The 27,685-nt window shown below is 30.4% G+C and overlaps 1 long non-coding RNA gene across 1 annotated transcript; it reads right to left on the reverse strand.

Annotated features, from left to right (window-relative positions):
• Positions 1-15,049: 15,049 nt before the first annotated feature.
• On the reverse strand, positions 15,050-15,984 carry LOC113690862 (uncharacterized). The gene is made up of 2 exons (XR_011814845.1): positions 15,444-15,984; positions 15,050-15,229 (listed from the first exon to the last, which is right to left on the reverse strand). It is a non-coding gene; the product is annotated as an uncharacterized lncRNA (long non-coding RNA).
• Positions 15,985-27,685: the final 11,701 nt, after the last annotated feature.

Consider the following 27,685-nt stretch of genomic DNA (forward strand, 5'->3'; position numbering starts at 1 on the left):
TGTTTTGTTAAAGCAAAAGGGCATAACCGTAAATCCATAATTGGTCATTGCCAAGCATATGGATCGCCCCATAAGAACAGTATCCTAATAACAACTAGAGATGACAATGAAGACGAATAGAGGAGATAATAGGACGAGAATGAAAGAGGGGGAGATGGATCGAGCGACGAAGAGGCGAGGATACTCTCTACCCATCCCCTGTATAAATTAAATATAATTTAAATATCCTAATAATTATAAGTTCAAGATTTAGCTTTGTTATAATTCATTGGATTTGAAAGGATCGGGGATTATTCATTCAACCTTGCCTAGCAACAAATACAATTGTTTATTTTACTAGTCAACCGTTGCTATTCTTATGTGATAAGGGTTGTGTATATATACATGTGTGTGTGTATATATGTCTATGTATATATATATTTTCCGCTCCTCATCTGTTTCGTTTTTAGCCCTTTTATAGAAGCTACTCTATTGGCTTGTTCATTGGTTAAAGGACAGTTGATGTTCATTGGTTAAAGTATAGCTGGTTGGAGATGATGGTGTTACTTCAGTTAGGTCAATTGGTAATGTATGCCTTCGAAAACTTGAAGTAGCGGTAGCATTTTCTCGTTGTGTACTAGTGTTTTCTCCCCCATAGACGCCTGCCGGAACTGAGGCAAGGCGGAGGGGGCACCGTGGTATTTTTGTTGGGGATGGTGGGGGAGGTATTGGACGTGGTCGAAGGCAAGGTCCGTTATCATTTTTAGTGACAACTATCATATCGATTAAAAGGAACCAAATAAAATTAAAAGTATTAATCCACATCTCGTGATTAAATCTAATTTAGTGAAAGGTTAGACTTATCATTAACACAACATGAATTTTGCAGCCACAGGAAAATGGTTTAACAAATTTTTATGGTTTATACAAAACTGTGTTTGACAATTGTTTCACTCAAATTCAGTCATACGATAACACATCCCATAGTGTTTTGACCAATTATATATTGGTTGCGGTCGAGTATATAGACCAACTCACAAGAATAGTATCTTAATGGTAACCGTCCTTCATAGTTGGTGGTTAGAACCGATTACAAATTTGAAAAGTGTAATCAAATTTCTGAATATGAATCTGTGGTCATGCATTTGAACATTATTTAAAGTTTACAAAGTTATGGACAATGCTTACAAGTTTTGTGATTTCTAATCTATGAAAATACGTTATATGAAATCCGAGGAGTTGGGGCCAGTGGTAAGCGGCTGGTAATGCGAGCAGGACGACCAAGATTCGATCCTCACTGCGCTCCTGCGATAACTCCAGGGTCAGGCCTTCACCCTCGAGTAAGAGTCAAACTCTGCGGGCGCTCCCCGAGCCGAATCCGGATTAGTCCGAAAGGGATACCGGGTGATTAAACCCAAAATACGTTATATGTTTCCTATGTTACTATGGTTGACAATTGTTCCAGTCTCAAAGCAAACCATCACAAAGCCTTCCATGGTGCTAGCAACACCAAGTCATTGGCCCCTATGACTTTTGAAGTTTCTTTTTTAAGTGCCTTCCGAGGAATGATGCCCTTGTTGGCATACATTAGTGTGTATTTATAAAGGTTGAGACAACAAACATCTTTTTAAAAAATTCTATTACACTTTTTATAATGTGATATATTTAAAATAAAATTAGTGATCGAAAAGATAAAAAAATTTAGAAAACGAGTCTATAATGTCAGTAATTTTTCACGTGTTTCCAAATAATGAGATATCCAGATGCACATATTCATCTTTTTTCTATCCTTCTGACTCTATATTTGTTTTTCTTTTTCATTTTTCACTTTTATAACTGAAGGAAATTTTTCTTTTCCATATTTAAGGTTTCATATATACAAGGTTAAGAATGCAGTGATAAGGCTTTAGTTTAGGTTAAGGTTCTAGAAATTAGAGATTCTAGATTCTAATCTCTCTATCCCATCATCGCTTCTTTAATCCTACCCCTTCTTTGATAAAGGAAGGAAAAAAAAAAAAAAAAAAGAGGCTGAGAATGTAGATTCAAGACATTGGAGGTCATTTTCCGATTTGAGGACCAACTTTAGCAAAGAGTATTTTATTTTAGGGTTAATTACAAAAGCTTCCCTTAAGGTTTAACTAATTTTATATTTGACACTCTAATATTGTTTTTTCTTACTTTATCTCCAAAACTGTTAGTCAACTCTAACACTGTGTAATGAAAAATATCAAAAAGACATCTATACCCCTAAAGGTTAACTCCAATAAATCCCCTTAAGTTATATTGCCTTTTTGCACTATATCCTCTAGTATTATTTTCTCTTAATTTGTCTGTTTGTCCCTAAAACTACTCAAGACAAATAATATTTAAATTATCAGTATCCCTAACATAATAATAAAAATTATTGTATATTTATGGATATAGATCTTGTTAAATTTTATCACTATAATTATATATTTTTAGATAGAGGAAAATATTTCGCTCATTTTATATGATAAGGGGAGAATAAAAAATTATTAGTGAGAAAATAAACTACAAAAGTATTATTAAAAAGGTCTATAGATTGGGTTTGTTTGGATTGAAAGTTACTTGAAAATTTTTAATTTAATACCATAACAATTTTTACTATTTGATGTTTATGAAATATAAAAGTCGTTAAAAAATAAAAAGATGATTGAGAAACATGCTTATGATGAAACAAAAAAAAATTTAGAAAAATTTAGCAATCCAAACAATTTTTAATAGCATCTAACCATGCTATATTAAGAAATGACCATAGAAACTTTAAACCTAAAACAACCATATTTCTCTATTTTTTAAGTATTACCAACAAAGAAAAAAACTGTATACTTACTCCCATATAAAGAAAATATCTAGCTATTAAACAAAAAATGCAACCATATGCACATTACAACGAGAAACTAACAATATTCAAGTATTTTTAGACTTTTAATATTAATTTCATATATTAATTTTTGTTATTTTTTCCCGTTATTACTTGAAATTAGCAAGATATTTCTCTCAATCTTGAAAAAGTATAATTATAGGACGAAATTTAATTAGGACCGTGTCTATAAATACATGACTTTTTCATTACTATGTTAGGAATATTGATTTTTTTAGACATTATTTATCTCGGGTGTTATAAAATATTGGAGTTTAACTAATGGTTTTAGTGATAAACAGACAAATTGGGAAAAATGGTATTGGGGGGATAACGTGTAAAATTAGTTGGTGGAATTACTGCATTTAACTATTAAGAATATAAATATGTTTTTGGCTTTACCGTCTCGTAATGTTAGAGTCAACTAACGATTTAGATTATGAAGTGAGAAAAAAAAAAGTAAGGGAGCAAAGTGTAAAAATAGATATACTTTAGAGGGCATTTTTGTAATTAATCAAGGAGTACTTTATTTTACTACTTCTGGATTTTTGGTTCTTTTGTATCATATTCTATTTATATTGGTTTGGTAGTATGTTCTACTTATGTGGATAAGCAAAACTGTTGGATACTAATGGTAGTACTACTTAGTATTTTAAAGGAATATTATAACTCACTAGTGCTGTCGATTGATACATGTGCTGTTCGAATTAAGAAACAAATTTGAGTCTTGTAGTTAATCGATTTAATACCTTTTTTTTCCCTTTCTTAAATTGACTGTTCAATAATTGCCTTGCTATCATCATCATCATCATCTGTGGCAAAACAAAAATTGGGGTTTGATGGTTCATCATAATTCATACTGATTGCCAGTTGGGTTGTCAAGAAATGGATTGCACCTGGTGTAATACTCAATTGTGCTTATCATTGACCAATTTAGCAGTAAAGCAAAAAAAAAATAATCAATCTATTCAGTAGTTAATTAAGTATGATGCTGGTAATTATTACAAGTAAGATTCCACGAGGTATTAAGCTAAGAAATCAAGTAAATTACTCTGAGCCACACTGGCAAAAGATGGCCTACTGCCACAGTGGTTATTCATATATGCCCATCTAATCTCAAGAAGGCTATTATTGTCAATTAACAAGTAATGGTACTTTCTCTGCATTTTTGGATGATGAAAACAAATTGGGTAGGGAGAATTTGGTAAAGTGGGGTGTTTTGTTTTGGCGCTCAAACTTTTAGACCCAAAATATTCTAATTGGAGGGAGTTCCAAAGTTTCATGAAGATCTGGAATTTGGACATTGGAGTTTGGACTTTGAAATAGAATCTGAATCTCCAGACAAAGATCATAAGAGTGGGATTAGCCTATTTTTTGGGAAATTTTTGTGGCTTGGGTTGGACTTGTGTTTACATTTGGAACGGAACCAAGGATAACAACAATGCTAGAAGTCAACGGGGATTATACTACTACGTCTGTTTCTTTTACCCGTTCTTGTAGACTAGTGGAGTACAGCTCCTATTTTTTTTTATCAGACTTTTGAAGTTAGCTAATTAAATTTAATATTAAATTTAATCACAAAAGTCGGCAACTCTTGAGTACAGCTCCTATCAAGTTATGATATTCTCTCTGTCATAGAATAAATTGTTTTACTCTAATAAAACAACTTTTTTGTTCGAATCTCAAATGTACATTTACATTCCCATTTGGATTGTGTGGTGTTTCTGCCTTGAGCGACAAAAAAGGAATTGGGTAGGGAGATGGTAGAGGGGCAAAAACAGTTTTTTGTTCGAATCTCAAATATACACGCCCGTCTGAATTGCTATTTTTTTAAGGGTTTTTTGTAAAAAATATATATTGTACTGATTTAATGTATATGATTAAGACGGTGATTGAAAATTGTGTCACCCCTGCTTGTTCCAATAGCTTTTACAGAGTTGTCTTGGAAAATAAGAGTAGGTCCATTTTGACAAGAAAATAATCAAATCTTCCTAAAATAAGCCTTAATGATGTAGAGTCTTGTCATAGAAAAATCTGAACTTAACATTTGTATGCATCGGTAGGAATATCCTCAATTTTGGATGGCTAGCTTTTCTCAATGCTTCAAGCAGTTCCTTTCTTTATGCCTTTTTTTTTTTCCTTGGGAATGTTTAAATTTGTTCTTTGTTTCATTTATACCATCATTATTGTTCTACATAAATATATCTTCGCAATGCAATTATTCCAATCACAATTGCCACTATCAACAAAACAAATACTAGTGCTAATGAACACCGTACTAGAAATGATTTTAAACTTAGGACAAAAGTTATATAAAATTCCAAACTATTACTGCTGAAAAGAAAATGCAAAGGATTGTATGAGACAACAGATCAATCTAATTCTTAAAAATTAGAAATTTAATTTTCTAGTTATTATAAAATAAATTATGAATCTCAACAAAGCACTAAATAATACCAAGTGATAAAATCTGAAATTTGAATTCATTAAGTTATTAAATTTTTAAGTATTAAATCTAATACATTTGAGTGCATATCACATATAGTTATAAGTGAATAGTTTATCACTTAATTTTCACTTATCACTTAATTTTGAGAACAAATTTTATCTAGAAAATTCAGTGTCACTTAATTAATTCAAATATTCAATTTTTTGTTACTAAACGATCTAAATATGTTAAGATTTGAATTCATTAAGTTTAAGTGCTGAAACGGAAAATCAAACACGAGCCTATATTACATCCAGTCAGTTGGTGCATTCTGTTCTTGTTCCATGTCTGGCCCAAAAAACCAAATGTGGTAGATCCATCGCTGTACAGCCCAAATTTTCAATTGGGCTCGATTGGAAACATCCCCAGCTTTTAGACATTGGGCAAGTGCAGGGAACCGGAACTCAAGCGTTAATTAATCTATGAAGCCATAAAATTGAGTTAATTTTATCATAGCTGACCTCTATTAGCGAAATAGTGAGGTTAATCAAAATATTTAAGCCTGAAAATTTTGTTTAGGTGGAATTATTGCCTCAAAATTCTTTAATTCGTACCCTAGGAGTGTGCATCAATTTAGAAAATTTTGACAACTAGTCCATATAAAAATAAAAAATTACTGACACAGACTAATACTTAACAATTCGCATAAATAAGAATTTTTTTTTATTTTTTCCCTATAATATTTTCATCAATTCTTTATCTTTTTAGATCCTTTACTTCAATTATTCTCTAAATTCTATAAATAAAAGATTTTAAATTGAACCTTTAAGTAAATTTCTAAATAACTAAAATAGGCATATTGACCAATCATGATGATGAGTAGTCTTCTTTGAACGTATAACACTACAGTTAGTCGAATATTTTACTTTTGATGTAATCACTAACTGTCAAAGCTCATGCATGTATGTACGAAAAGAGTCAAATGAAATCCTTAAAACTTTTTGCATTCCAAACATATATTACACTCTCAATTATTAGACATCAAATCTAAGATAATTTCCATGATGAACACCAGAAATTCAATATAAACACTTATTCTGTCTTTTTATAGGCCACATAAGATTCAACATAATCATCAGGACAAAAAAGGAAAAAAGAAAGGATAGAAACAAATGAAGGGACTTGTAGATCTTGGCATATTCATAACTGATTGGATTTCATTCAATATGAAAAAAAAAAAAAAAGAAAACCTAATCAGGTGCAATATTACTTTTATTTAACACCACACTCAAGTTTTAACCATTACCCAAAAAAAAAATTAGTTGTTAGACCATCAGTTCCTTTTTGCTTAATTGTTAAAACAATGAAAATTAGTTGAAAAAGTATGAAATCTATCAGTTGTTAGACCAGTATGGATATTATTCAATAGGAATGAAAGTGTTAGATCTCGTTCCCTTTCATTTCTAACTTAGTCACTTAGTGCTTGAACTTCAAATTAATTAACTCTTTGCTAGAATGAAAGTTATTCGACATTCAACCCGTACTCATAGCATATTCTTTCCAACTCCAATTCTGATTCCACAATTTGCACAAAACACCCGCGACTTTGTTTGAATTGCATTTTTCTGGATTTTTTTTGTAGAAAAATTACTGAAGCAATTTGATATATATGAGGTAAAAGATGATTGGAAAATGTGTCCATAAAAAACAAAAAAATTTGCAATCCAAAGACAAGTTTAGTAACTATTTTTTCCATTTACCAAAGAATAACTAGAACTAGTGTTTGGGGTTGGAGTATTTTTGCCATTTACCAAAGAAAAACTAGAACTTGTGTTTGGGGTTGGAGTTTCATGTGTTTTTTTTTTTTTGGGGAAATTTTCAACTAAATAAAAAGTATCAAAATGTAAGGGATAGTAAGTGTGATTATGTGAAGAAAAAAGTAAATCATGTGCAAATTAAGTGTTTAAAAATAAAAAAAAACAAAACAAAAAGGAATACTTGTGACATATTAAGACAACATACCCATAAACTTGTTCATGTTGTGTTAATTTAACCTTGCCACATGCTCTAGCTTTGACTATTTTCGAAAATTCATTACCACACCTCCTTCCCATCTCATAAACCGCCTGACTATCCTCACCGATCACTTGCAGAGCTGGCTTCCAATGCCTCGAGCAAGTGCTAGTAGACTTTACTTCTCTAGACCCTGCTTGGCTTTGTCCTATGTGGTCTATGGAGGGAGTCTCCGCCGTGGATATTGCGGCGGAGCCACCACAAGTGGAACCCAGTATTAAGAAAAACTTCATCATGAACTAACGTACGTAGGATTGCTGGAGCTTTTCTTATGGAAACTTGCCAGAGGGTTGCCACTCCGAGAAGAACCCCGTACTTGTGGTAAAGTTTATATAACAGAAAATTTCATTTCTGACGTAGCACTAAATTTTGCAAGTGGGCTTCTATAATTGTCAGAAACAAAGTTTTTTTTTTTTTTTTGTTAAGGAAACAAAATTAGCCTGGTTTGATTATTTACTTAGGGTCTTTTACTGTTTGTTTTTAACTTATATAATAAACCAAGTTCCAATCTTGTTACATATTTTTGGTTCAATGGACTTGGTATTTACTATCTAGGGTTTGATAAAATTGGTAAAAAGCAAAATCAGAACCATTGGTTTACCTATGCATTACAATGGAATATTAGGTTTAAACCATCTCAAATCAGAAATTAGTTACTGATGATTACAGTAATTAGGTGAAAACGAAATTAAAATATGAACAGAGAGTCTAACGTTGAATTTATGCCATAAACAAGCTTTATCAACACGGTGTCACATCTTAATTGGGATACCATTTTATGTCAGTTTCCTAGAGAATGGTAAAATCCAATTACGCAGCCAACAGTGATCCATAATGTAGTCATGAAATTAGTTTAATTCCATGTGGATTGTAAAGTGGCTGATGAATTATTCAGGAATTTTTTTTTTTTTTGTAATTAGCTAATTAATGACCTCAAGGCCATATTTGATTGTAACATCTAGGTGTAAAAGCCAACTCAATAGCAAGATGGAAAATGACACGCATAGGAATCCCAGTTATTCGTTTACTTTTTCTGTTCAAAAGAATTCAAATCAAGTTTTTTTTTGTTTATATTTGTAGATATATTGTGCGAATATCATGGTTTAAAAATTGATTACAAGCGTACATTACGAACAACAAGGCAATTGGAGTTATTTGATTCATAGAGGTGCCAAAATGGGTAATTCTAACGGGCTTGGACGGATTATAATTAGGTAATGGGTATAATTAGATTAATCATTTATATCATTTAACAAATGGGTCAAAATGGGACTGCCTATTTATACCTATTTAATAAATGAGTGTGAATATACCCAATTATTCATGTAGGACTTGTTTGAAAATTTACTCTTTTGTTTTTGCATATTGTTTGATGAGGAATAATGATATGTTATTATTGTTGGAGTGCTAGAAAATTCAAATTTGTTCTCTTTACACCCATAAAATTGAGTTTAAATATGTAATTATTTTTAAATAGGTATAAATGGATGATGCGAATTAAACCACTGTCCAGTATCCATCAGTTAGTTAAACGGGTTTAATTAGATCATCTACTTAGATCCATCTAAACTTCATTGCACATTCAAGTTCACTTATCATGGATGAGTTTGGACGATCAACATATCTGGATTGTGATTAAAAGATACAATCCAACACTAGTGTTTGTTGTGAAACATACTAGGACTAAAATACCCTAAATTTGAATCCTTCAATTAATTTGTTCCTATGTGAATCTTCTTAAATAGTTGCATCCCCCTTCACATCCCTTTTGTAACTCGTTGTATTATATGGATTTGATTTCTAATGGACATAAGAGATATTGACAAAATTGTTGCATTGTACTTCGGGCTTGTTCTTGTTCGTTATATATTTTCCAAAAATTGATCGTAGACAATCATTAGAGTCACTTAAAGCTACAACTTGATAAAAATTGAATTTTAAAATTTTCTTGTTCACTAAAATGTCTAATATCTAGATGCAAAAGTGAACAAGAACATAAAATAAAAAATAATTATCCAAAAATCAGATTCTATAATCTAGTTAAAACGATCAACCAAAAACAAGTCCCTCATCTACTAGGCTTTATTAGATGACTAGAAAAATACAAAATGCAAGGGGCATACCCCAGCCACAAACCGACCAACAAAGTCACAAATTTCAACCAAACATCCAACACCAACAAGATTGAACATCCTATGCAGTAAACAGTCTCACTCATATAACATTTATGATACTCCACTGTTAACAAATCATTTGGAGAAAATAAGTTCTGAGAGACTCCAATTCCTTTGCAATTGCCTATTTGAGTTTGTTCTCTTCACGTCCCGTAGGAAAAACAATTTACATCTTGTCAATTACTTGGGTAAACTTGTTATTACCGTCGTATTTGTTACCCCACTTTAAAATCTCAAATTCTGATTATTGATTTGCAAACTTGACATAATCATCACAATGACATCTCTTTTTCTTTCGGTACAATGGAGGGCCAAAGGTCCATTACCTAGAAACTAAGCGGGGATTGAAACCGCGTATGCATACTTGAGTAAGTGGTATGGCAAGAGTTTATTTGGAATCTCTTCTTAAATTAGGGGTGCGTTTGATAAAATTGAAATTTGAAATCTGAATTTATTAAATTATTAAATATTAAATTTGATACATTTGAGTGCATATCACATTCAGTGATAAGTGAATAGTTATCACCTAATTTTGGGAGTAAGTTTTGCCTAAAAAATTCAATGTCACTTAATTAATTCAAATGTTCAATTTCTGATTATCAAACGGTTTGAATATATTAAGATTTGATTTTATTAATTTTAAGTGCTAAATTAGATTATTAAACAAGGCCTAAGTCTAATGTTATGAAACTAGTCTAGAGGACGCCAATGATGATATAGTTTTAGTATTATGGAAAATGGAAGATTAACGGATACATTTTTACTAAAAAAAAAAAAAAAGAAAGAAAAAGGAATTTGTTCCGACTAGGCGGCCAAATCCATCATTCTGTTTGCGTAGGCCTAGTGGAATCCGCCTGGTTCACAAAGATAAATCAAATTGGGCTTGTTCTAACTTTCCTACCCCAAGGCCCAAACTCTCCGCCTCCCATTGCCCAAACAAAAATAGAAAAAGATTTAAGTCCATTAACCAATTGATGATTTTATTATATCTGCTTTTCAAGGATTTCTTGACCCTTATATTTTACAAAAGAAATAATGCTCTAAATCTCCTAATTAAATTCAAAAAACTAATGTAATCATTCCCAAAGAAAGAAGGTATTGGGGGCTAGGGATGTCAACAGGTCGGAATTGAAAATTCCAGACCCGAACCCATTTTTTATAAAGCAGATCAGGACCCAACCCGTTTTGGAACCGGATTCAACTGTCCCGGGTCTAATCTGGGTCTATCCAAAAAGAAAAGGTTCAAAATTAGACATACCAAAATTAAATCCAAAACCAATCACAAATCCAATCTCCAAACTTAAACAAATCAAATTACAAAATTAAATCACAAAAAACTTGCAATAGTCAATCCAAAACTAATCACAAATCAATATATAAAGTCATTACTAAATTGTTAATTTGGTAAAAGAATGTATTTAGAAATATTTATATTTGCTATCCATTTTAGAAATATATTTAGAAAATCACATCTCCTAGTAAATACATTCTTTATATTTTATAATTATTAATATATTGTTTGGGTCCGGATGGGATAGAATCGAAATCCTATATTTCATATTCGACCCTTTTTTTGTTAGACCAAACGGGTTCAAATCCAGATCTGGGCATCGAAATTACTTTTCAACCCAAACCTGAAAAAACTTATTGAATCCGAGTCAGGTCCGGATCCAAACTCGACCCGTTGACACCCTCTATCGGGGCGTTGTGAGAGGAGGGACTGATTAGGTGGTATGGAGAGAGGGAGTGTATGTGAAATTTATTGGGTTGAAAAGCAATTTTGGTAATTCAAGCAAGTAAGTAGGCCTGGTCAACACAAAAAAGACCTAATGGACTACTGGTTGAGTCTATCCACCTAAACGGGCTAACTGCTCCAATGTATAAATCAATTGACCATATTTGATCCGAAATTGGCGCTAGCATTTGCATTAATTTTATTTCACACGTCATTACTGTCACGCTCACATCAAATAATAATTAATTTTCCATTTTTTTTTAAAAAAAAATTTTGAGGATGAAGCGTTCAATATTATTCTAAAGGTCTTATTAAGTGAACTACTAGGAGCTGTAATTTTCTTTGGTAAATGGATAGAGACAAATAATCCTTTTATTTTTCTTTTCACGGTATGAGCAATGGCATTAATATTTTATACGTACCATTTTTTTCTTTTTAATAATGAAGCTATTCCTTGTCCCTAGTGGATTGATGGGAAGAAGGATAAAGAAATCATGCCATGTGGAAATTTCTTAAAGATGTTATGCTAATTGATTACATTTTGGTAAAACCTCAACGTCACTCTTGAATCAGCTACATATCTGACAATAATTATGATGTCTCCTATTAGTTTTTTCTTTTTTTTTTTTTTTTGTTGCTAGGTTACATGCTTCTATTGGATGCTACTGTAATTTTTTGATGTCTATTTAATCTGTATGGCACACCACTAAGACATACAAATATTCAAACTGCTTAATTGAAACTCCACTTTCTTAACCACTTGAGCCTTTGTGGTTTATTTAAGCAAAAGCCTTTGCTCCTTTTTAATGAACAGTTATTAAGTTACTTAAATTAATGATATTGGCTCTCTTCAATTAGTGTCATTGACACTCCCTCTTTCTGACTTTTTGGATTCTATACACAACAAAAAAAAGCAAGTGGAAGCCCTGTAGAGGGCCACTCCTATAAAGTTTTTAAATTTTACCACATTAATTTCAACAGTGTATTATCAAATGTTTATTTTAAGCTCGTATTAGGATAACCTCAAATTAAGATTAAGATTGATGAATGCACAAGATACATATCTTTCTCCTTCTCCAATAAAACTGTAAGAGATAGCTATAATACTAACATCCACTTGTAATAAAATAGCCACTCGTGGGGTTGGTTGCAAGAGATCATTAAGGATGGCTAATTGTGTAGACGCTTGCCATTTAATCGAGGTTTACAGTTCGCCTAGGCGTCACATCAAGAAAATGAAGGTGGAATTGATTGTGATTTGGTGTCCTAATATTTTTTTTGGGTACATTTTCTCCTTAGCAGTATTCAATTCGAGTAGGTACAGCAGTAGTTCATTAATTTTTCTTTCAAGTAGGTATGGTAGGAAAGCAGTATTCCAATGCTTATATGTGCCTTGACATTAAATAAGACACAATGACTATATAAAGAAGAATAATCATTCATGCTTAAGAGCAAAAATGATCTAGGTTTAGTGTTGGAATTACATTTGATGATGCATTGGCAATCTTACCAAGGATTGACACAATTTATGAACTGGACCTTTATATATATATATATATATAAAACATCTTAATTTCATTAAAATTTGTACAAATGGTAGAAGTTACATCATAAAAAACACACAGATGTTAAAGAATAGATCTGAAAAATGAATATTACATCTAAAGAACAGATAAAAATTGCACTATAAACTCCAAAAAAATATTTCAAAAAATGAGATAAAGTAATTGTAGTCCCACAAATATCTATGCATGTTTTCAATCACCAGGTTTGCTAATTAACTACTTCAAGTTCAAATATTATGGTGAGATTTGCTGAGTAGATCCAAGAAATTTTAGATTTGATAAATAAAATCTAAAAAACTCAAATGTAATAAAAGAAAAATGAAAAAACTACCTAAAACTCAGTCCCCATGAGAGAAAAAAACTCTCACTTGAGTTGATGAGAGAAAAAATCCTTACCAGGTAACGTTAGAAGAAAAGAAACTCCCACTAAAATAAAAAATCTTAGAAGTGACTTTATAAAAAAAAAATTTTAGAAAGAAGACTCCTCCTATGAGGAATATCAGAATAATCTAATCTCTCTCCCATAGGAGAGTTGGAGAAAGTTTTGGTTAGAGAATTTTTTTAGAAAGAAAGAAGAGATAATTAGTTTTTAATAGAGGAATTGGACCATGTATAAGAACTAAACAATTGATAGATTTTTTTTTTGGATAAAACATCATAATTTCATTAAAATCTGCACTAATGGTAAAAATTCCACCATCAAACAGACACATAGATATAAAAAAATATACATAAATATTAAACAATAGATCTAAAGAATGGACACTATACTAAACATTTGAAAAATAGATAAAAATTACACTATAAAACTCCAAAAAAATTTTTAAAAATGATATAAAATAATTGTAGCCCATGAATATCTGGGCATATTTTCAATCTCTAGATCTATTAACTAACTATTTCAAGTCCAAATATTATAGTAAGATCTGCTGAATAGACCAAGAGAATTTCAGATCTAACGTTCAAAATCTAAGAAAACTTAGATTTAATAAAAGAAAAATGAAAAAACTACTTAAAACTCACACTAGAAATCCTTATGAGAGAAGAAAATTCTTATTAGAAAAATCTAAAAGAGAAGAAAACTCTTACTACATAACCTTAGGAGAGAAGAAACTCTCACTAGAAAACCCTAAAAGAGATTTTATTCAAACATATGAAAAGAAGAAGGCTCCTTCCATCATGAGGAAATATCAGAAAATATAATCTCTCTCCCATGGGAGAGTTGAAGAAATTTTGGCTAGAGAGAAGGAGGAGAGAAGTAGTTTTCTCCTTTTTTGGGCTAGTTAAACAACGGACATATATTAAGTACGAAATTCTGAGAGGAAAAATAAGATAATGGCATGCAGAAGACTATTAAGAGAAAAAAAATTAAATAAATTGAGGTACAAAAATGATCAACTGTAAGGAAGTAGCCATAAGAAAAGCGACTAGACATATCAAGATCAGAATTATGGCTGTTACAGCCGAGAAGACTCAAATCTAGATCCATATACTTACATGGACTTAATAATTTAATTTTTTTAATTGAAGCTATCCATATCGCTTCTCAAGAAGGAAAAACCATTTGTCAAGAAGGAACCAATCTATTCATTTATTAATGAGTTTTTATAATGTGATCTGAATTATGTGCAAGCTTCATGTTAACGGTTAATTCAAAGTGGTAATGAACGAATTTGGAATTGAAACAAACCAGTACCAAACGTACCTAACATGGGACATCCTCTTATGAAATATAGGAAAAAGTAAAGAAGAGCCAATGATGATGCCATTTTCTTCTGATGTAAAAAAGCATTTTTTCCCCCAAGTAATGTTGATTCATTTTGTTGCTTTCTCAGGAAAAAAAAAATCAGATTTTCCACTTATTAGTGAAAGAAAGGAAAATTGCAGAAATATAGTGACAATAGCAGTTCATGTCAATTATAATAACTAATGGATTAATCTTTTCCTACACTATTCGTGCCTCAGAAACATCATCTTAATTAATTTGAAGATCAAAGTTTATATATGTGGCATGACTCCATTAGTATGTGCATAAAAAAGATTCATCCATGACTAATTATCCTTATCTTCTTCTCTAATACATATAATTACCCTTATCTTCTTCTCTAACAACCATTTTTCTTCTTTTTGTTTATCCTTTTTTTCTTGGCCACAAATATTTTTTTTTTGGGTAGAAATTCCTGACCACAAATACCAAACTACTCGCCAACATAAAATGATGAGGCATATACATTAGCAACTAGCAAAATTACAATTCATCCTTACAAAATCTGTACGCACTTGTTCAGATCCAGAACCATTGAAAAAAAAAAAAAAAAAAAAACCAAACTAGCCAGAAATCAAAACGGCGACGGAGCGAAGGCTGGTATGGCCCACAAGGAGGATGATTTCCTGAAATTTCACAAATTATAGTATCAGTAATTAGCCCATATCACCCCAAAAGTTATTTGAAAATGTATTTAAACAAGAAAAAAAAAACACTTGGAAATTATATCTTGATGTTAAAATTAACAAAAAAAATCAGAAAAACTGTGAAGAGTTTCAGAAAAGATACAAACAAGAAAAAAAAGAGGAATCAAGAAAACCAAGAAAATAAAATATTTACCAGTAATCTTCTCCATGATATGTTGGTTTAGCTGCCTTACATCTAGAATTAGCTTTGACTTTAGCAGCAGATTTTTTATCATCAGATCCAACTCTTGATGTTCTTCCCTTATCAGAAACCAGTACACTATCTTCCGAGATCATATGAAGACTAGGCTTCCAATGCCTACTTGCGGACTTCACTCTTCTTAGGCTGTCTGCAGGGGCCATCACGGCTGCATGGCTGCTGTTTCCTACCTGGCCTAGACCACCACCGACCACCTCCTCCTGCTTCCGTGAAGTCAAGGCTGAAGGGGTGGTTTCCGCCGCCGGTGTAACGGGGGCGACACCCCAGCAAGACCCCAGTTCGGATAAGAATCTCATGATGAATGTATGGTAATGAATGACCTGTCACAACTGCTTTCTTGAAAACTTGAAATAGAGTATTATGAGAATGAAGGATTGGTGATGAAGATGGGAAGAATAAGATGAGAGGAGTATTTAAAGAGTGGGATTATTAAGGGAAATAATTAACGTGGGACTACAGGGTGGATTTTTTTATGGTAGCTTGCAAAATGTATGTAATGTTGACAGCAATGGTACATGGTGTTTTATACAGGAATAGGAAGGTACGCTGGATAGGGCTAGAAGGATGTCAATTTCTGACGTGGAATTGAATTTTATTGCCTTTTCTTGTTCTTTGGAAAGAGTTTTTCCATTTTTGGAAAATTTATATGCTTTTCTAAAAGTTTTAAAACTAAAAGGAGGAAAGCTCAGCAAAAATAATTAAAAAAAAAGGGAAAGGAAGTTATGGGCATTTGGTAGTTGCCTGTTTTCTTCTTTGAAAGGCATTTGGTAGTTACTTAATTAGTTGATCCGCATAAGACAGATTATGATTTTCTCAAGGGGTACTTAATCTGCATTGTTTAGTCTATAGAATACCTAATTTCTCTCTCTCTCTTTTTTTTTTTTTTTTTTAACTCAAGCTCCATTGCATTTAGAAATTATTTTAAACTCAAATTTATGTTTTCAAATGCCTATTTAAGCACGCATCAAACAAACTCAAAAAATATTTTGAAATTTTTGTTAATGGGTACTCATCAGGCCCTCGTTAACACGTCTAAAATTGACTTAACCTACCATATATATATATATACACATATTAATAATTATTATCTTGCCTTATATTTATATACTTTTTCTATTTAATCATACCTGTACTCAATTAATATTACATTTTATAAATTATTATATTTGAAATATGCCTTAACGAGTGTGTAATAGACACTTTTGACATACCCTTTGAAAAATAAGAAATGCAACATATCCAGGTGCTCTTCTTTTAGTAAGATAGCAAGCTTGTTCTATTGTCCTTCAATTTTTTTTCGTTTTTGTTTACTTGCAGCCAATAAAATATTTGCAAAGAACAAAAAATGTTTTGTGGACCAAAAATTTAGTTTTAAAAATCTATTTGGTGGGGGGGGGGGGGATATTTTGGTGATTATGCCAAAATTTAGGGAAAGTTCCTTCATAAATTTATCCAGTTTTGAGACGAGTTTATTGCCAAAATAACTCTTCTTTCGAAACATATACCCAAAGTAACCTAGTTTTAAAATTTATTACCTTTATAATTCTTTTTTTGTCATATAGGTTGCATATGTGGTAGGATAGAGATAGAGGCACATTCCATCTCTCTTTCCCAACTAATATTTTCCCCGATTCTCTCTTTGAACCTTCCCACCTTTTTTTTCGATTCGTTATTTTTTGTTCTTTCATTATTTTTCCTTGTCAAATGTAATTGCCAGAAGCCAATATTTATATTAACAACATATAAAACTTCATTGTCATTCCTGATATTATATCTGTGGATGAAAATATTCTCCTCAATTTGATAATCTCAAGGTAAACGAAGATTATTCTCTTATCTTTTTTATTGTGCAATTTTTGGAACATTCCTATAGCCTTCAAAAATTTTGAATACTAATTGTTTTAACAAATGATTTCTCACACCGTGTGTTTGATAAAATGTTAATAGGAAAACTACGTAACAACATAGATTCATACTTAATATGTTTGATTTCCGCCACATATATAAGCATGTTCATTTGTAGCGCCTCTCTATCACATGATCAAATAATCTCGTATACTTGAAGTATTTTTGTACATTTATTCAACATCAATTAATGGCTTGTGTTACTTTCAAGAAACTTTAGCATTATCTCAATTGCAATAGTTTGATTACTTTTTGTAAAAGTTCTTTTCAAGGAGTCGGAAGCATAACATAAAACAAATATGATAGCCTTGAAGTTTTTGTAACTTTTTCTTGTTATTGCTTACAATTTTCATTGCAAATTTTGTATTTTGCAAATTTATTTTCAAAAAATATATGCAATAAGTTTGATACATTTAAAAAAATTACAGAGAGCAATTATAGCAAGGTCAATAATGGTAGAATTTATTTTAAATAATTATAAGGAAATTATTAAAGTTATGCAATCTTCTTGTGCCTCTATAATAAAAAAGTTTAAATTTTTAGTTTTTGTTGGAAAGTATAGACTAGATTAAAACTTTCGGGTGTGTTTGGATCCTTGTTTTTTGAGCTGTTTTTGAAAAACTGTTTTTCACATCCCAAATGCTACAGTAAATGTGTATTTCTAAAACAACTCCAAAAACACCATATCCAAACATTATATAAAAAACAACTACATATATATATTTCAATTATGTATATTATATATATATTATATTAATATAAATTGAAATATACAAATTGAAAATTATATATATTATATATTATATAAATATTTATATACATTAATATTATACATAATATATTATAATATACATAATATGTAATATTGTATACATAAATGTGTAAATATTTATACATAATATATTATGTACATTATATTATAATATATACATTATTAATGTATAATATTATTATGTACATTATTGTGTATAATAATGTCTAATAATGTTAGGTATAATATATAATATACATAATATGTAATAATGTAATAATGTATATTATGTATAATATATTATATTATATATATACAATATTATGTATATTATACAAATTGAAAATTATATATTATATATTTATATATTATATATTATATGAATATTTATATAATGAAATATACAATAAATATTACAAATTGAGATATTATATAAACACCATATTTATAATATTATAATATTTATAATTAATATTAATGTATATTATATATATTAAATATTTATATATTTATTTTTACATATTATAAATATTTTATTTTACTTAAAAAATATTTTTACATAATTATAATATATTTATATGAATATTATATATTATATAAATGATATATAATATAATATATATTTTACATTTATATAAATGTACATTTATACATAATATATATATTAATGTATATTTATAATATACATTTATATTATGTATTATACATAATATAATACATTTATATTAATATACATAATATTAATTTTACATTTATACATAATATTAATACATTTGTACATTTATATTAATTATATTAATACATTTATACTTAATATTAATATATATTAATAAAATTATAATTTATACATTTATATAATATTCATTTGTAATTTATACATTTATAATAATATACACTTTTACATTTATAAATATATTTATAATATTATTATATGTAATATAATACATTTCTATATTTTTATATAAATACATAAATATATTTATTTATAAATGTATATTTATATAAAAATATATAATTTATAATTTATAATTTATACATTTATGTAATATTCATTTATAATTTATAAATTTACAATAATATACACTTATACATTTATAAATATATTTATAGTATGTATTATATATAATATAATAAATTTATAATATATTTTTTAATTTTTATATAAATATATTTATTTATAAATATTTATTAATGTATTATAAATCCATAAATGTATATTTATATAAAAATATAAAATTTATAATTTATACATTTATATAATATTCATTTATAATTTATACATTTATAATAATATACACTTATACATTTATAAATATATTTATATTATGTATTATATATAATACATTTATATATTTTTTAGCGAATATATAAATATATTTATTTATAAATATTTATAAATGTATTATAAATGCATAAATGTATGTAAAAATAAAATTATAAAAATACCCAAAAATATGTTTTAAAAATACCTTTAAAAATAATCCAAAAAACATTTACAGTAAAAGTTTTTCATATAGTTTTTGAAAAACAACCTAAAAAACAACTAATCCAAACGGACTTGTATTTCAAAAACGAAATGCTACAGTGCTGTTTTTGAAAAACAACCCCAAAAACAACTAATCCAAACGGAGCCTTCCTTTATTGTTATACTACATGGCAATCAGGCTAATTAGGTGGCAACAATAACATCGATTTGGGAATAAAATTTGAAAGTGAATCATAGTGAGAATATTTTTTAGAAAGAGTGTTATTTTGGCAAAAAACTAGTTTTGAGACAGCCTCAGCCTGTGGTTTCGGAGAGCCGCCGGTGGAGCAGCAAAAGTTTGTTCCGTTGTGGTCCCACAGATTTCAGGTGAAAATAATGGGTTTGGGCCTGAATCGACTTCATTGGTTTGACGGTTGGTTTATTTACGGGCTTACAGCAGCCTTTTTATTTTTTACAATCCAATCTGATGATTGCTTTTTTTTTTTTTTTTTTTTTGTTGGTTCCCGTTTTTTTGGGTTTCATTTAAATATTCTTTTCTTATGAGTGATTGGGTTATTGCTTTATTTCGATATATTTTGGAGTTTCCAGTCTTATTTCAGTTTAGAAGAAAATGTGAAAACAAATAAAGAAAACGTCGTGATTGGTTGGATATCCTATTTTTTTTTTTACTAATTATAATTTTCTATTTGAGTTCAATTTGCTTTCACCTGAATTCTTCCATGAATTTATATGGATAGTATATTCTTTGCACAAATTTATTTGCTTGTATTATAAATACATTTTTAACTATTTTTTTATTTCACATACATCACATCAAAAAATGTTACAGTATTTTTTTAAAAAGAATTATCTCAAATAATCTTCTATCTTACACACCAACTCTTTTTCCAAAAACACGTTTTAGAAAAAATTCAAATTTTTTCTAATCCACATTTTTACCTCACCAATACATTAATTTACCAACAAATATGTCATAGCAAATTTGTTTGAATTTATTTAATTTAACATTTTTCGCTTTTTATCTTTTCTTGGAGAACTAATGAACTATTTAACTCTAGACTCAAAAGCCAATTACATTCTAGGTTATGTTCTTCTGTTTTTCTTTTTTCTTGGTACTATGTCTTTTTTCTTTTTTCTTCAATCATCACCATCTACTTTTTTTTTTTTTTTTTTTTTCCTTTGGTGTACTATGTCTTTTTAAACTGTGCAAGTTTACAGTTTAGACAACTGTCTGTATCAGAGACAGAGCCACATGGAGCTGATGCTTGGGAATCACCACCCCAACAACTTGAGGAAAATTGCAAAATGTCTAGTCAACTGTACCCAATTGGACATATCAAAATGCAAATGGACCAATGCACAAGTTACAACCCCTTCCCTATGCCTGCTTGAAGAAGTCAATTCTAAATTAAAGGATGAATTTTGATCACTACAAAGCAGTTTTATCATTTTATATTAAGCCTAAGATGCAGATTAATTTAGTTGTTGTATTTAAACAAGAACTAATGCAACAGATTAGTTAATTATAAAGTTGTTTAAGTATAGCGAAGTCGCTTGCATGAGCAGCTGCAGTGGCGTATGTTGAGGAGGAAAATCGGGCCTTAATGTCATGGGACTTAAAAACCAAAAAATTGACCTAATTAATTCTTGTGGGAGTTCATCTTCAATGCATGTAATCAAGTCGATGTGGCCTAGGATAATCTTGATACTTAAGTCCAATATTGTAGCTGATCAATTAAGTTGTTCAGTCATCAATTTATAATTAACGGATTGGTTTATCTTATCAACTTGGAAAATTGACAGGAGATATTACCAGCTAACATGCAGTATATATAGTGTATTTTCTTCTAATTACTCAGATGAATTGTGAAAATTGACATTCTTGATGAGTGAAACAGCATAGGAAACCAGAAGTAAGATAGCCCATGCATCATTGTCGGAAAGGAACTTGATTTCCATTGTATTTTACCTCAAAACTTTTCACTGGTAGATAACAAATTAGGAACTGCAATTAGGTTTCCCCACTTTTTCTGCTACCATATAATAAAGATAATTGGACACTTGCCATTAAAACGCATGTCCTACAGCCATAAATGGTTACTACAAGTCTACAAGCATTTTTCTAATACAGAGACAGGTTGGTTGTCTAAATTTTGTGGGGCTTTCGATTTGATCAATAATGTGTACAAAAAAATTTTTTTTTTCTAATTTCACATAATAAATGGGATTGACACTGTATTTGACACTGAATAATGGCACAGAGTATTCCAACCGTGCAATAAGATGTGAAACATAATATGCATGATTCAGACTGTGAAGAACAAATTGTTAAAAGTTTCTAAGTGTCACCTAATTGATGAAAGTCACATCCTAAGTTCATCCTAAATTCGCAGATCTAATCTTCGTACAAAAATTTTATGTTTCGGGCTCTGGCCTGTAATTTGAATGGCTTAATGAAGAAGGCCATACTATTCCAATTCAAATGCCTAACCTACTAAATAGTCATTGCTCGTCTGTGTACAAACCCTGAAAATGGTTTTCTGAAAACCATTTTAGTACTTCTATGCACATTCAGAAGCCAACTGATACGTTGCTAGCTTTGAGGTGCTTTGGCACATTGTTTTGATTCAGATCTGCAGGCAAGCAAACAGCACGAAGTTAGCATCACAAGAAGATAAATGTGTATATATATATATAGACAATAAAACATAACTTTTAGTGAATACGAAGATTCACTTGTAACGGATAGGTTATGAGTTCGAGTAATCAAGGAAATATCTAAGGAATGACTATTGGTCCTCTTTGTAAATGAAAAATAAAAAATAAACTAACTTTGATTCTTATATATCAAAAAATGCTAAGGGAAAGTTTCTTTCATGTAGGGTAAATTACTTCCTTTTTTTCTTCACCCCTCCATATTCTTTGTTTGAAGATGACATAGATATGGTGGACAGTTTGATACGGACTTCTACAAGATTGTATTAAGCAACTTGCAAAAGAGTATGCATTGAAAAAGGATATAAAACCCTACCCAGAAGCAGTGCATCTTGTTCTTGACAGAGTTTTAATGGTTTACTAACAGTTATTTGGGCTAATTCCAGAAGTTCATTGTTTCCTCAGAGAAGAAATAATAGCATGAGCAAATCACTGGTCCATGCATCAAAGTTCAAAACTGTCTCCATCTTTCAGAATGGCAACGCATTCATCCCTTAGGATCCTCAATTTTCTTTAATGCTTTGGGCCAGAAAGTGCAAAAAGTCAAGTCTGACGCTGAGAATATTTCATCAAGAAAAATCAAGATACATCATTAAATTCAAGGTTGATTTATGCCCAGAAAAGAGAGAAAAAGAAGAAAAAATCAGCAAGAAATTGATAAGAAGTGCAGTACCGTTGTCTGAAGGGAACTTATAAAACTCTATATCCACCACAAAAAATTTTCCACTGATAATAACCATCCCTCTTTTTCATGGCAATGCTGTTTGTGGTTTCCTATATATAAATTTTTTTAAGGTCGTTTTCTAGCTAGCCCACCTGTTAATTTGACAATTCATTGGGCTCTGTGGTCCAAAAAGTTTATACCAATTGTTTCTGAATATAAATAGACAGAAGGTAGTGGAAACCTAAAAATGACTCTACACATTTAAGACTCTTGGTGAATGATATATAGGCCCATGTCGAGATTGTTTCTTCATGAAATTTGTGGTAAAATTACTATCAAATCGAGGTATCCGTAGCTTTGGTTGCTTTCAGATATTGAATGCAGAATGGCTCATAGTTGATTTTCGCAGATTATATTTGTGGGCATAAATTCCAAAAATGTAGGGTTTGAGTGTGAGACGATGAAATATTTTTCCTTGAAGGACTATGAAAAATATTCAAGTATAATTAGATGTTACAATAGTTATGAGGCGTCTAAAAATTAGAGATTTTAAACTCAGATTTTCCTTCTCTCTCTCTCTGTGCTTTTTGAATCTCATCTCTGTGCTGTTAAAAATTTTAAAAATTAAAAAAGATTTTACAATATCTATATTTGCAATTGAGAAGATTAGGTCACTTTGTGAACTATGAAGTTTATTCGTACTTCTTCAAATGAAAAAAATGTTTATGTATTTGGTTTGTATTTCTACAAGTAGTTGATCAATTTGTGATTGTGATTCGTGCCTCTTCATTATCAAATAAAAAGTAAAAAGAGTGTTGATACACAATTCAAACTCTGAAACTCTTATAGTGTGAATTTTAACTAAAAAATTGGAAAATATAGATATATGTCTAAATTCTACATTTGTTTCTATAGGATGATAGGTGTAGTCAAATTCTAAATATCCTTGCTATGCACTATTATTCAACTAAAAATGATTGAAACAAGATTTGAGTTGGATGGTAAAGGGGGAAATGATTATAAGTAGGAGGTCTAGAATTCAGATTCTCTCACTTAAAAAAATCGGAAAATAACTAAAAATTATTGGATACAAATATTACAATGAAATTATTCTTTTTATTGAAAAAGTAAAAATTGTTAGACGGGATCGTTATTGGGCTTTTTCAAATCCTCGGTATTAGTATGTCCAACGGCGAATAGCCCATACACTATCCTCCTCCAATCCACTAGGATTCGATTCGTTAGGAAACTTTAAACCGGTCCATGACAAGACTAATCCAATCAGTCTCTTGTAGACTAAACTGCACTGGTCCAGATCTTACCAAGAACGCTAAGGCACCAGCCCGGAACCGAAAAATATAAAACATAGAAAATAATAATAATAATAACAACAAAGTAATAAATAAATAAATAAATAATGTAATTATAAAAAATTGCAGAATCCTTCACTGGAAGTCTGGAACTAAGATGGACGTGAGACTGAGCAGCCAGAGATACGACTGTCTAATCCGCCAGCCGCCGCCTGAAGTTTCAAAATATTAGTTTTAACCCCCCATAAATTTGTTGAACCTTTGTGGGAGGATTTTTTTTCCTCGCTCCCCCTCCCCACCACAATTTTGGCAAAATTTCATTTCCTCCCCTCCTCAAGCTTTTTCCTTAAAAATCTATTACTTCTTACTCTTCTTCAAATGTTTTGGGAATTTGCATTTGTCTACTTAATCCACTTTCTATAAATTTGATTTATGGTCTTGAATAAAATTTATGTAATCAGGTTAATCGTGCACACTCTTGGATATAATATTGCAATTTTGTCTCTAACGAATATATCATGACTTGGTTCTACTTCTTTTTTTCACAAATTATCTCAATAATTGAAAGTATAAAAGTTTTTACATCCTTTTTGTCAAAATAGGAACGCATATAGGAAGATTAGTTAATTTAATTTCTACTTACCTCAAAAATAAGGTTATTTAATTTACGCTTCTCATTAAAACTCTAATATGTAGTTTTTTTTTTTTCAAAATTTGATATTGGAGAGCAATCGATTTTTAGTTTGTACAAGTGACCAAAGCACTTGTTCTAATTGATGTTCTAATTGAAATTATCTTGCAACAAAGAATTTCTTTTATAAATTGTTCTATGCTTATTACGTCCATGTTCCCTTCAAAATTCTTTTCCTACCATCAAATGGGATTAAAAGACAGGAAACGAAGATTCTTACTCACAATTAGATTTTGTTAAGGTATCAGGCCAATTATTTGAAAAAGAAAAGACCAACAATTTAATAGAAAAACAATATCTAGCACGAACGATGAGCAATGCACAAAAATTAACGTGGTTCGGTTTAATTACCAAACCTACGTCCACGGAGAGAAAAACTTGTTCTTATTATGAGAAGAAAAATCCCACAAGATTATAACTTGATTCTCAAACCCCAACTCTTGTATAACCCTCTCACCCACTAAGAACTCTCTCACTCATTTCTTGTGTATCTTTGTAATATGCCAATCTACCTATTTATAGAGAACATTACTGCCAAAAAATCAAATAACAATTGGAAACCAAATACTATTTCCTAAATTCATATAGAGTAGAAAATAGTATCTAGGTAAATAGGAATTTACTTGACTACTACTTCAAGTAACTAAATCCAATTAGGAAACTAGTTACTTCCCACACCAAATAGAAATCTTGACAAAAAGAAATTAAACCAATTTCCTAACAGATTTTTATCCATTGCACTTCATATCTCATTCCAATGTTTATGGACTGATATCTCGTTGTCTAAATTTCCATTTCAATGAACAGTTACGTTAGTTGTCTTCATTGTATTTATGCATTTCCATGTTCAATTTTATTTTTCTAAAAAATAAACACTAGAAACTCGAACATTTTCTATATAATCACATACTAGCTAAGTACCTCTTAGGCAAACATTTTTAACAATTGAAACTTGGTCATGTGCCGTAATTCAAAACTTTAGTTTATAATTAGCAGAATCTGGTTCTCATTTTTATCTAGGGAAACAAATAATCAATGATAGTTGCCGGACTTAATTCATTTTTGACCTATTTCATGTCTTGTTTCACCATTGTCACTCAAAGCAGCTTCTACTGAATTCTTTTTGTCCAGTATCTCCATACCAAAATTCTTAACGGCCTTGCAGGCCTTTAAAGATCATTTTAGTGATTTTTGTGTTTGTTTCCTCTTTGGCTCCGACAAATCAAAGGAAAAAAAATCAGAAGAATTGCCCTATATTGGATCCCCCCAACACATTGCCACCTTCAACATATACCTTGAACGAAACTGCAAAAGCAACTCCATGTCATTTATATTAGATATATGTTTGTGAGAGGTGCTACAAAACAATTCTTTTTCTTTTTTAGAGGAGAACTACTTTTGATACAGACAAATTATTGAGGTTAAGCAAGTATATGTGAAGTGAAAAAAATGGTGACAACTACAATGCTTTAAATTTGCTTGACAAAGTATCGATGGATAAGCTTTTCATTCCCACTAGTCACTAGTAATTACTCATTTTCATTCCTAGCTATCCGTGGTAATCAATTAAAATGATGCATGACTTGACCTAAATTATATCCCATTTGACCTAAAATGATGGTAAACTCATAAATTGATTCCCAAGCTTTGAACCCGGAAAAAAAAAAAAACCCTAATGAGAAATGATATTCTCCCTGAAATCCTAGTAGGATATTAATCGTACTACAAAAATCATAAATTAGAGAACAATTTGTATAATGGGTACATTGAGTTTCGTTAAGAGAGATTTTAGATATTAATTTCTTAGAGGCGTGAAGTTAAATTACAAAAATATCTAGATGCAAAAGTAGTTAATAAATTTGAGAGCACATATAAATGATATATTCCAAGTCTTCGGAGTTTGGACTATGTATCAAAACTTTGTCCATTGGCTTCACGGAATAAATTGCTATTTCAGTTCATAGGAAATTGGAAGAAGTTGTTCACTTGGGTTCCATTGGTTCATTGATTTGTATCTTCATCTACTGTACTTGCACGTGGCATACTATGCACTGGGCAAATATATCTGCTGATTCAACCTCACAGTTTCTTAAAACTCTAGAAATTCGACAAAAATCTCAGCAAATAAAACAAGATAGGATTCAAAGGTCTTCCATGGTGTTGCTTTCATAATTGGCCATCTCTTTGGAAAAGAGCCGAGCAAATCACTTCTCAGGGTGTCTTCTAATTACTAAAACAAAGTTTTGTCTGTTGTGCATCCCATAATTCTTGTTACTATCAATTGACAAATATTTATATGCTAATTAATGATTCTTGTAACTTGTGAAAGTAACTAATTAAGGTAGAAGTATCAGATTCGAAGCCCTAATCAAGCTGATATTGTTTCATCATTTGAACAGCAAATATGCTGACAATGCACGTAGCAAGAGTGCTCTAATTGTTAATTTCAACCATGGAAACCGAAATGGTTTCCTAACATTATAGAACTAGCTACAATACATGCACTTTTTGGTAGTGGCAAAAACTTCGATAAAAATTCAGTGGATTCTGCTGGATGCTGCCGATCGAAATGACTAAACATGTCTGCTTCTGCAGACTTGTACCTAGTTTGTCAGTCCTGTTCATGTGTGTATATCCTAACCATGATACTTCAA

The sequence above is a fragment of the Coffea arabica genome, chromosome 5c (assembly GCF_036785885.1).
Source record: "Coffea arabica cultivar ET-39 chromosome 5c, Coffea Arabica ET-39 HiFi, whole genome shotgun sequence".
In the NCBI taxonomy this organism is placed as follows: Eukaryota; Viridiplantae; Streptophyta; class Magnoliopsida; order Gentianales; family Rubiaceae; genus Coffea; species Coffea arabica.